A 12010-nucleotide genomic window follows, 5' to 3' on the forward strand; every position below is an offset into this window, starting at 1 on the left:
GGCCTGCATGACTATGTGTGAGGGAAACCGTACAACGCCTGGGAGTAAATAGTAAGCGCAGCCAGTCTGTTGTGGGTTGGGAGAAGCCGAGGATGTTCGAGCTGGAGACGGGAAGATTAGGGGGGGTGGGTTGGCGGGGGACCGGGGAAGGACTCGATCACTGTCTTCCTATCTGAAGGGCTGTCACGTGGAGGAAGGATAGACTTGCTCTGCGTGGCCCCACAGGACAGAACTAGGGCCCACAGGGGCGGGGGTAAGGGTTGCAAGAAGGCAGATTTCGCTCTATACCGGAACAAGTTTGTAACAATCGGAGCTGCTCAACCAGCTTGGGAGGCGATGAGCTGCTCATCACAGACATGTGCAAGCAAAAGCTCCGGGAGGGGATTGGATGGATGCATGCATAATACCTGCATGGATACAAGCATAATAATAACAATCATGCCAGCTAGCGTTTACTGAGCGCTCACTATGTGCCAGGCCTGGTGCTAAGTTTTATAAGAATTATCTCGTTTAAGCCTCCTAACTACGAGATAATTGTAATTATTTTCATTTTACAGATGAGGATATAGACTCCAAGAACTAAGTAACTTGCCCAAGGTCACACAGCTAGTGAGTGATGGAGTTGGAATTCTAACCTAGGGAGGCTGATTCTAGTCTCCACAATTTTTTTCCCCCACATATTTAACTATGACATTATCCTGTGTCACACAAGTCGGGGCAGGGGCATTGGACTAGGTAATTTCTTTGGTCTCTCCCAACCTATAGCAATTCTGATAAGTGAGATTGAGACCGTAGGTTTGGGAGTTGGGTGGGGTGGGCTGTTTGTTTTTTGATGAAGAATATCAGAGTAATTGCCTCACTTATCATAAGAGATGGAGTGTGTTTGTTGAAGCAGTCTATTCAGAAGAATCTGCCAGAACAAGGATTCTTAACTGGGGACCGGAGTCTGAAATCTTGTATAAAATTATGTTTGCATGTGCAAATGTGTTTTTCTTGGAGAGAATCCTTAGATTTCTTCAGATTGTCAAGAGGTATATGATTCCCCCAAATCAAAGTGTGTAGAAAGTCTTTAGTCTTGCTGGTAGTTTTCTTCCAAAGGCCTTATAATTGTTGTTGACTTTGAGTGAAAACTTTCCTTAGCCTGTTTGTGTTTTCAGCTTTATTTGATCTCAAAGTGATGCATTTCATGAGTTTATACCCTATAAAAAGTAGAATTCCTTTAGTCTTCCCGGTTGCACAGGGTAAGATGGAAAGACCCCAGTCTGGGATTTAAGAGGCCTGGGCTTCTAATCCTACCATGGTTTCTGTGACCTTGGGCCATTTCCTTCCTGAACTTTACCATCTCTAATACAAAAAGAGAGGGGCTTCCCCGGTGGCTCAGTGGTAAAGAATCTGCCTGCAATGTAGGAGACATGGCAGGAGCCAAGGGTTTGATCCCTGGGTCGGGAAGATCCCTTGAAGAAGGAAATGGCAACCCACTCCAATATTCTTGCCTGGAAAATCCCAAGGACAGAGGAGCCTGGCAGGCTACAGTCCACGGGGCTATAAAGAGTCAGACACGACTTAGCAACTCAACAACAAAGAGATGGGGCTAAATGATTGCAACTTTGAAACCCGTTTATTCCTGTGATATTTCAAGCATTAAGAACAAGCTCTTTGTTTGAATATGTTAGGATCTGAAGAGAGAGTAGTGCTACTTACTCCTTATTTTTATCAGTTTTATAGAGGCTTTGATTATTCCACCTCTCTTAGCCTTTGTTTTTTCATGCTTAAGTTTCCCCCTTACAATAGACCACCTCTAGAATAGCCACATTCATTCTCTGAGTCATTTTAGTTGCCCTTTTCTAGCTATCCTTGGGCCTTAACTTTCAATAGATGTCAACCTGACCATTGTCCCCAGATATGCGACCTTCGCGTCTTATACAATAGAGAATGATTTCCTCTTTGGTTTTTAGGTCCCTTCCCACTTGTGTGCATAATTTTGTCAGCCTTCCTGACCGCAACATATTAGGACACTGCCTTTAGGAAACAATCCTCAGCAGCTCCCTGATCCCTTTCCTGGGCCAAAACTGATAGCCTGGAACACAACACCCTATCTGTGGATTATTCTTACCAGAGCACATTGGTACCTTACATTTCCCCAGGGTGACGTTTATCTGCCATTTTGCATCCCACTCAGTATATTCCTTCAGTGCATGCTCTCTCTCTCTCTGTCCTTTGGCAGAGCATGCCCCTACCTGAAAGGGCTTAATACGATCTGCAGTCCTGAAATTTTCACTTTGCTCTACTTCTTCTGGATCACTTATAAAAAATTTAAATCAGACAAGTCCTGGCATGGTCTCTTGGGGCCCCCTGCATTTTTAATCTCCCTTCATTTAGAGACGTGACCAGCTCCATCTATTTATTTATATCCACCTGTTTATTTCTTGCCTTCTATTTTCCTGTTGTTTCTTTTCTTCTACTGTTTTCTGTCTCTCTCTGAGTTCTCAGGCCTTGGTTTAAAAAAAAAAATCACCCTCAATTTCACAATGACTCCATTGTGAAATTTTTTTAGATTCTATTTTTTGGATTCTATGAATCCATTTTTTAGATTCTATTCCATTTCTAATATATCATCCAAAACTTCCTGTAAGATAATTATATCCACTGCTTCTCTGAATGATTTGCACGGTATTATCCTCTCACTGAATCCGAGTGGATCACGTGATTGAAACCTTATAGAAATATTGTTGCTTTCCAGCCAGCACATAACATTGCTTAGTCCTCGCTCTATCTTTTAAAGTTTCTGTTGTCTGACTTCTCCCTACCTCCTCACTAGAAGCTGCCTTTCCCCCTGTTCATCCATACACATCTTTACTCCAGACAAGCTCATCTCTTCTTTATCCTAAGACAAGCTACCCGTGTTTCCCTGGACATTTACGCATGCTGTTTACGTCTGTACCTCCCCGCATCTGTCTGCCTCCTTTCTTAAAGTTCCAGCTTAAGCCCTGCTCTCTAGGAAACTTTCCCTGACTTCTGTAGGCATTTTCTTCTCTTTTCTCAGAGGAGCACTTTGAGGCAGCTCCAGACAGTTTGTTATTTAAAAAAAAAAATGTAAACATCATTTAGGGGGAAAAAAGTTGTGTTCTTAGGCAGGACCTTCCCCAACCAAAGCATTTTATGTTTTTATTTACTTATTTTACCCCCTCACCACCACCACCCCACTTTATGTTTTTAGATTCAGCACAGTCCCCAACTCTGGATGCTCATTGTTGGTGTTTTGTGTGTTTGTTTTTTAGCGTGGACTATTTTAAAAGTCTGTATTGAATTTGTTACAATGTTGCTTCTGTCTTATGTTTTGGTTTTTTGACAGCAAGGCATGTGGGATCTTAGTTCTCCAGTCAGGGATGGAACCTGCACCCCCTGCACTGGAAAGTGAAGTCTTAGCCACTGGACCACCAGGGAAGTCCCTCGGTGCTCATGGTTAATTACTCAGTAAGCAACCCATAATTCTGCTCTTTATCCTGTATGCCAAAGACTTACATGCATCTGAAATGGGCACTCACGGGCCTGTGGTCTCAGGATGCCTTCTAAAATCTTCTTAGGGATAAGATTCATTGCCTCCCTATCCTTCCTTCAATGAAATTAGTGTTATTCCTCTTGACAATGGTTCTAGGATGATACCCTTCTTTCACAACTCTTCAGGTAGGCTGTCATCTAGTGGAAGTGGCATACAATAGAGAGGAATTAAGAGGTGGCCATGACCTTAGAGATCACCAAGAAAGCACACAGCAGTGCTTAACAGGTATTTCTTGAATTGCTGTAAGTTGCCCAAGGTCACTAAGCCTGAAGAAGAACTTTTCCTTGGTCTCCTGACTTCTTAGTTGAAAGCATTTTCACTATCCTCGGCTTTGATTTCATATTTCCAATCTTTTATCACCAAAAGCAAAGCCCCCCCCCCCCCAGTTTCATTCAATCTGTTTTCTCCTTTGCTTTCTTGAGTCTTTTTCTTATATTTTGCACTTTGGGTGGTCCCACTGATTCTCTAACTGGCTTCCTGCATTTGGTTTATTTAAAACATCTCTTTCTTTTATTATTAGCTGAGTGCCCCACAAATAGATTTTTGGCCCTCCTAACTTCCAATTTAATTCTGAGGAAGGTCGCTATAGGCAGAAAGGGGTAAACCCATCACCACTGGCCACATGAGCACAGAAGGTGACTCCAGGTCCCAGGGATTAATGGAGTCCTGCTCTCTCAACTGGTTTTGAGAGTCTGCTCTGGGCAGATGGAGAAAGTTCTCAATTTGCACCTGTAGTCAAGAAAAGTTAGAGCCCTGAGTGAGTCAAGGGTGCATATGTACGTGTGCATGCTCAGTCATGTCCAATTCTTTGTGACCGACCCCCTGGGGTGTAGTCCACCAGGCTCCTATGTCCATGGAATTTTCCAGGCAAGAATACAGCAGTGGGTTGCCATTTTCTCCTCCAGGGGATCTCCCTGACCCAGGGATTGAACTCATGTCTCCTGCATCTTCTGTATTCTCAGAATACCACCTAGCCACCTAAGTCTAGGGGTGGGAAGCACTAACAAATTCCCAAGCCAAAAATTTATTTCAATGTGATCAATAGCTTCCAATATATCTTCATTCTTGTCTGAAAAAAATAACTTCTCAGGGATTTCCCTGGTGGTCCAGTGGCTAGGACTCCGTTCTCCCACTGCATAGGCCACGGGTTCGATCCCTGCTTGGGGAATTAAGATCCTGCATGCCACTCAGTGCAGCCAAAAATTAAACAAATAAATAGAAAGTGTAACGCTTTCCCTAAAAGCAGCTATTCAGAAAAAATATTCACCACGAGGAAGTTCTTCCTTTTGCCTAACTTGAGTCTAATCTGCTGTATCTTTCATTCATTTTCTCTTATTATGACTGTGTTTTTTCCTGTCACTTTAACAGCCTCATATCTTACAGTGCTTTGCACTTTCCAGATGCTTTCATGCATGTGGCCCCATTTGATCCTGGCAACAGCACCATGAGGTAGACAGGGAAGATATCATCCTCATTTTATAGAGGAGCAAATGGAGACTCAGAGAGAGATGTGACTTATCCACACGTTGTCCAGGGACCTACATGGAGCTAATAAACAATAAAGCAAGGACCAGAAACAGGGTTTTCTGTCCCAGATCTGAGTGTTTTCCCCTCTGTACTAAACTGTCCTATTCTGCAATATTCTGGAGTAGCCTTTAGCCACTCCACTCATTGAAGGAGATAGTTTTAGAGCAAATAAAAGTAAATTATAATAGTACCATAGAGGTTAATCTTAGGAAACATCTAGCTTTATGATATGGTAGAGTTTAGACTCAAAACCAGAGGAACCAATTCTTAAGAAGACTGCAGCTGATGACACCTAGCACAGTGTCTGCCTGGCACATTCTACATACTTGATAAATATTTTTTAATTGATTATATTATCTGTGTCCCCCACCTACTTTTTTTTTTTTTAATATTTGTATATGTATGGCTGCATCAGGTCATAATTGAGGCAGGCAGGCTCAGTATTTGCTGCGTGCAGACCTAGTTGTGCTTTAGCACGTGAGATCCTAGTTCCCTCACCAGGGATCAAATCTGAGTTCCCTGCATTGGAAGGTGAATTCTTAACTGCTGGAGTCCCCCGGACCAACTTCTTTTCAGAGTGGTTGGAATGGTACAGATGAACCTATTTGCAGGGTAAGAATAAAAGCGCAAACATAGAGAACGGACTTGTGTCCATGGCAGGGGAAGGAGAGGGTGGGACAGTGGGAAAGTAGCAGTGACGCATACACACCACGTGCAGAATAAGTAGCCTCTGGGAAGCAGCTGTGCAGCACAGGGGCCTCAGCTGGGTCTCTGTGATGACCTGGGAGGGTGGGAGGCTCAAGAGGGAGGGAATATGTATATACATATAGCTGATTCACTTTGTTGTACCGTAAAAACTAACACAGCATTGTAAAGCAATTATACTCCAGATAAAAAATGAATTTTTTAAAAAGTAAAAAACAAATATTGTGGTTGGCATGCAAAAGTCAGTACCTTTTTTGAAGAAGGATGAATGTGTGCTAGAAGTTTAAACAAGGTCTGGGCAAGCACCAAAACAGGAGGAGATGTGGTTGGGGAGGTCAGGGAATGTTCTAGAAAGAAGGTTGTATCAAAGATGAAACTTTGAGGAAGGACAAGGACAAAGAATGGTGAGTGGGGGAGTCCACAGAGAGAGAAAACATGGCCAAGGCTCCACAGAAGTGTGGGGCATATTTAGGACATGGTGGAGAATTGGATGTGCTTGAGGCCTTGACTTACTGCTGTTTCCAGTAAGAATGTTTGAGAAAAGTCTGGAAAGGGAGGCTAAGAGCAGATTGTGAAATTGGCTTTTGTCCAAAGGCTGAGGGGAGTCATAAAAGGTTTCTGAGCAGAGAAGTGACCTGCTCAGCGCCTCAGAGCCGTGCTGAGTGGGTGGAGGCACCAAGGCCAAGTGGGGCTGGGTGCTGGCCCCTGCTGGGCTCTTTCAGCTTCCTTAGCACAACCCAGGTCTGTGTTCCTGTTCTGGTGTGTGGATAAAAGCTGTGCACCCCAGTTCTGGCCTTCCCCAGTGGAGTGATTCTGGAACAAATCTTTTGGTTTCACTGGACCTCAGGATTGATTTTGTTCAAGTTTTTCCCTGGTGTTTCTTCATCATTACTTCATGCTGCAGCTAAGTCACTTCAGTCATGTCCGACTCTGGGCGACCCCATAGACGGCAGCCCACGAGGCTCCCCTGTCCCTGGGATTCTCTAGGCAAGAACACTGGAGTGGGTTGCCATCTCCTTCTCCAGTGCATCAAAGTGAAAAGTGAAAGTGAAGTCACTCAGTCGTGTCCGACTCTTTGCGACCCCATGGACTGCAGCCTACCAGGCTCCTCCATCCATGGAATTTTCCAGGCAAGAGTACTGGAGTGGGGTGCCATTGCCTTCTCCACATTACTTCATACATTCATTTTTTTAAAAATGTGTTTATTTATTTATCTGACTGTACTGGGTCTTAGTTGCAGCACATGGGATCTTCAATCTTCATTTGGGGCATGCAGAATCTTTAGTTGCAACATGGTAGGATCTAGTTCCCTGACCAGGGATCAAACCCTGCATTTGGAGTGAGGAGTCTTAACCACTGGACCACCAGGGAAGTCTCATGCATTCGTTTTAAAGGGCAATTTGGAACTAGGCTTTGATGACCTATGGGATAACAGCAAAGTCATGTATATAAAAGATAATATTTTCTCAAAGATCAGACACATTGTTATAAGAAACAAGGTAGAGAAAACAAAGCATGGTTATTAACAACTTTGTTAGCAATAATTTTAAAACACTTCTGTACCACAAACACTCACACGCACACCATTCTCTGTGCTCCAAAAGCAATGGACCAGAAAGAGGTATCCTTCCCTTCATCTTCCCCTCACCTGCCTCAGGAGAACCAGCAGCGAGCCTAGCACGTCCACCTCCTGGACCAATTGTCCCTGTAACTGCTTCTCTCCACCACCACTGTCTCCACTTTAAACTTCCATCCTGTCTCGTCTGGCTTCCAGAAACTTCCTACCTGATCAGCCTCTCTTGCCCACTTCTTATCCTTCTTCCCATGGCAGCCAGAGTGACCTTTTAAAAATAAATCTACACAGGGGCCAGTTATATCTGAAGCAAATATGGCAAAGCCAAGATTTAACAAAGCCAATAGGTGATTATCCAAGGCTTTAAAAAAAGAAAAGCTATTTGTATGCCTTTCTGAATGCTTGCAATATTTAATTTAAAAAAATTTTAAACAAAAACATCTGATATGTGACTTCCACTTTCACTTTGCTAAAAACGATTTTTAAGGTAAAGGCTAAACTAATATTGCTATACAACAGCCAGTTCTCGTCATTCTTATTATGGAAAAATTTCAAACACATGTTGAAAGTATAACAAACAGTATCATGAAGCCCTTGTACCCAACACCAGGCCTCTGAGGCCCTGCATCACCAAATCCTCCCTAGCTCTCTGCTCCCTTTTATACCAGCTTCTCAGTAACCTCCCTGAGAGGTTAGGTTTCTGTGGTGGCTCAGACAGTAAAGAATCTGCCTGCAGTGCAGGAGACCTGGGTTCAATCCCTGGGTCCAGAAGATCCCCTGGAGAAGGAAAGGGCAACCCACTCCAGTATTCTTGCGTGGGAAATCCCATGGACAGAGGAGCCTAGTGGGCTACAGCTCATGGGGTCACAAAGAGTCAGACACGCCTGAGTGACTAACAGTTTCAGTTTTCAGTAATCTCCAGCTATCCTGGCCTTCTTTCTCTTTTCCTAATATGCAGGCTTCTTCCCATTCAGGAATTCAATCAGATATTCTTTTCCAGGAGTGCTCATTCTTTGACCTTCACCTTGACCTCTTTCGCTCGTATACAGGTCTCAGCTGAGATGATACATCCTCCAGGAGGTCAAGATCTCCTGTCACATACTTACTTTTTTTATATATAATTTTATTTATTTAACCACACCGGGTCTTAATTGTGGCAATGAAGGATCTTTGATCTTTGCTGCTGTATGTGGGATCTTTAGTTGTGGCATGTGGGATCTAGTTCCCTGACCAGGGATTGAACCTGGGCCCCCTGCATTGGGAGCACAGAGTCTTAGCCATTGGACCACCAGGGAAGTCCCGTGTCACTGGCTTTCTTTCCCAACACCTTCTCCTCTTCCCTCATTCTACTTATCACCGTTGGAATAAAGCATTTCGTCTCTGCATGTCTACCTCCCCCTCCAGTAAGCTCCGTGTTCAGTGGCACTGACAGGCATGGAGACCACCATTTATGAAAGACACTGTAAGCAACAGGTATACATGGGAACACAGAGGTGGTGGTGGTGGTTTAGTCACTAAGTCGTGACTGACTCTTGGGACCCCAAGGACTGTAGCCTGCCAGGCTCCTCTGACCAGTGGATTTCCCAGGCAAGAATACTGGAGTAGGTTACCATTTCCTTCTCCAGGGGATCTTCCCCAAGCAGGGATCGAACCCAGGTCTCCTGCATTGCAGGCAGATTCTTTATCAACTGAGCTACCAAGGAAGCTCTGGAGCTCAGAGGAAATCCATTTAAGCCTGGATAGTCCTCCCAGGTGAAGTGGCATTCAGGTTGCCTTTCTAAGGATACCTAATAGATCATCAGAGAGTGACCAGTATCCATGTAGGAAAGGCCTTCTAGGGAGAGGGAGTGAAAAAAGACAGAGAAAGGAACTTACAGGCTGTGTTCAGGCAACACAAGTAGGTCAGTAGCTTGAGGAGGGGCCCGTGGGGTGGGCAGTAGAAGGGTGGGGTGTACAAGTCAGAGGCTAGGGTGCACTGGCATCAGACTGTGAGGCTTGTGAGTGCTGGGCTGAGGAGCTCGGACTTTAAGACTGGCGGTGAGGAACTAGAGGATCTGCTCCACGCTCAATCTAATTAACCTAAAGTAATAGAACCTTATATAATTACTTAGAGGTTGTCTACTTCAGCCGTCTGCGTTTCAGTTGAGAAACTTAGGCCTGACCACGGTCTTTGTCTACCCTCTTCCCTTGTCTAAACTCATCAATAAGTCAAGCCCGAGGACAGAAAACACAGCGGATTTACAGGAAGGCACTGGAAAGGACAAGGAAGACAAGGGCCCTCGCTTCTCAGAGAGTGAATGAGTGCGTGGCTATACGCCTGGCCTTGGAAGGAGGCCTGCCCAGAACCGGGAAACTCAGACATCCCAGGGCTGACCCAAAACCCCAAGTGTGCCACCTCCCTGGGCAGGGCAACTCTCTGGCTTGTGGTGGCCTCCTGGGAGTGGGCCAAGGACACTACAGAGCGCCAGGGAATTCCCGCTAGTGCACTTACCACCCACTCAAGAGATGGTGGCAGCCAAGAGGCAATGCTGCGCCATTAAGGTGTTTGTCAAGAAGCTAAGTTGGGTGTTGTGGGCGATCCTGAGAGCCCTTTTTAGACTGGCTGTAAGTGGGGAAAAAAAACAACACGGCGTTTGGAGGCAAACCAGAGCTAGTGTGGAGGGTGTAGCACGGCAGCAGGAATGCTCCTGGGAGGCAGGGCCATTAGGCTGTTTGCAGCTCCTCCACCAACTTGCTCTGTGATTTTGGATAAGTCGTTTCTCCCTCAGCTGAATTTTTCTGTCTGGCAAAATAAGCTTGTTAAATTAGATAATCTTTAAATTATTTATCAACGACTGCATTTTCTAGATAAACTGCATGGTTAAGCCCTCAAGTCTGAAGTTTTAAAAAATCAGTTATAACTCAGATGGGTTCTTTTCAACAGTGAGAGACTTTATTTTGGGGGACTCCAAAATCACTGCAGATGGTGACTGCAGCCATGAAATTAAAAGATGCTTGCTCCTTGGAAGAGAAGCTATGTCCAACCTAGACAGCATATTAAAAAGCAGAGACATTACTTTGCCAACAAAGGTTGGTCTAGTCAAAGCCATGGTTTTTCCAGTAATCGTGGATGGATGTGAGAGTTGAACCATAAAGAAGGCTGAGCACTGAAGTATTGATGCTTTTGAACTGTGGTGCTGGAGAAGACTCTTGAAAGTCCCCTTGGACACGAAGGAGATCCAACCAGTCCATCCTAAAGGAAATCAGTCCTGAATATTCATTGGAAGGACTGATGCTGAAGCTGAAACTCCAATACTTTGGCCACCTGATGCGAAGAACTGGCTCATTTGAAAAGACCCTGATGCTGGGAAAGATTGAGGGCAGGAGGAGAAGGGGACGACAGAGGATGAAATGGTTAGATGGCATCACCAACTCGATGGACATGAGTTTGAACAGGCTTTGGGAGTTGGTAATGGACAGGGAAGCCTGGCATGCTGCAGTGCCACGCAGGTCACAAAGAGTCGGACACAACTGAGCAACTGAACTGAACTGAACAGATGGGTTCAGCGGCAAGGCTGGGACCTCAGTAGTGTGGACAGAGAAAGAAGCAGGATTTTGGTGGGACAGGAATTGCAGAGAATTGCCGCAGTGATGAGGCTAACCTCTGAGGAGTCACCAAAGAGACACAGTGATTCGGTCCAGCAGCAAAGACCACAGGTGATGGTCCATGTATTACTGGAGAGGGTGGGAGCAAAAATACAGACAGTAACATTGAGAGACCGCCTCCTGTGTGCTGGGACCTTCCAAATGCTTTTTTGTTGTTCAGTCATTAAGTCATGTCCAACTCATTGCACCACGACAGGCTTCCCTGTCCTTCAAGAAAGCTAAGATCTTGAGAAAAAGATTCAGGTCCTGGCAATCTCAGTTTAGGACCCGAGTGCCAGGCAGGGAAACTGAGACCAAAAGCCACTGGTAAGGACTGAGCTAACACAGCAATGAAAAGGAAAGGAAGATCTTAGGGCACGCTTGATGCCAGTCTACAGCGACACAGTACAGTCTCAGTGTTGGGGTTGTAGCTGCTGATGGACTGTTTGCAGATGTCAGGGCTGGCTGGGGAGATAGGCAGGTAAAGGACCCAAGGATGTGAGCAGAGTTGAGGCACAGAAGGCAAGGGCTGGCTCTTGAGCCAACTTTAGTAGAAGACTTTCTGAAATGGCAACATGCTTCCTGTCTTAGTAGATCAGAGGCGATACTGAACATAACATGCTCATTCTTCACGGCACAAAGTCATCACTCCCAGCCGTCCTTACTGCAGTGGTTCTCAAACTTTAGTAGGCAACAGAGTCACCTTAGGTGCTCCCTTTGTAAAAAAAAAAAAAAATTATTTTTGGTTGCGCTGAGTCTGCTGTGTATAGCCTTTCTCTAGTTGCCGTGAGCAGGCTGCTCATTACAGTAGCTTCTCTTGTGGAGCACAAGCTCTAGGGCGAGGGCTCAGTAGTGGTAGCGCACAGGCTTAGTCTCTCTATGGCACGTGGGATCTTCCCAGACCAGGGATCGAACCCGTGTCCCCTGCGTTGGCAGGCGGATTTTAACCATTGGACTACCATCGAAGTCCCAGTTCACTTCAGTTCAGCCGCTCAGTCGTGTCCGACTCTTTGCAAGACCCT

General features: G+C 45.2%; 1 protein-coding gene and 1 non-coding gene across 2 annotated transcripts in view; one reads left to right on the forward strand and one right to left on the reverse strand.

The window, feature by feature from the left end:
- The window catches only part of MMP24 (matrix metallopeptidase 24 (membrane-inserted)), a 53769-nt gene that overhangs the window by 1764 nt on the left and 39995 nt on the right, over nucleotides 1-12010 (forward strand). The gene's annotated exons all lie outside the window — the stretch shown is intronic.
- Nucleotides 8587-8659, reverse strand: TRNAG-CCC. The gene has a single exon. It is a non-coding gene; the product is annotated as a tRNA-Gly (tRNA).

The sequence above is a fragment of the Bison bison genome, unplaced genomic scaffold, assembly GCF_000754665.1.
Source record: "Bison bison bison isolate TAMUID 2011002044 unplaced genomic scaffold, Bison_UMD1.0 scf7180017864352, whole genome shotgun sequence".
NCBI lineage: Eukaryota > Metazoa > Chordata > Mammalia > Artiodactyla > Bovidae > Bison > Bison bison.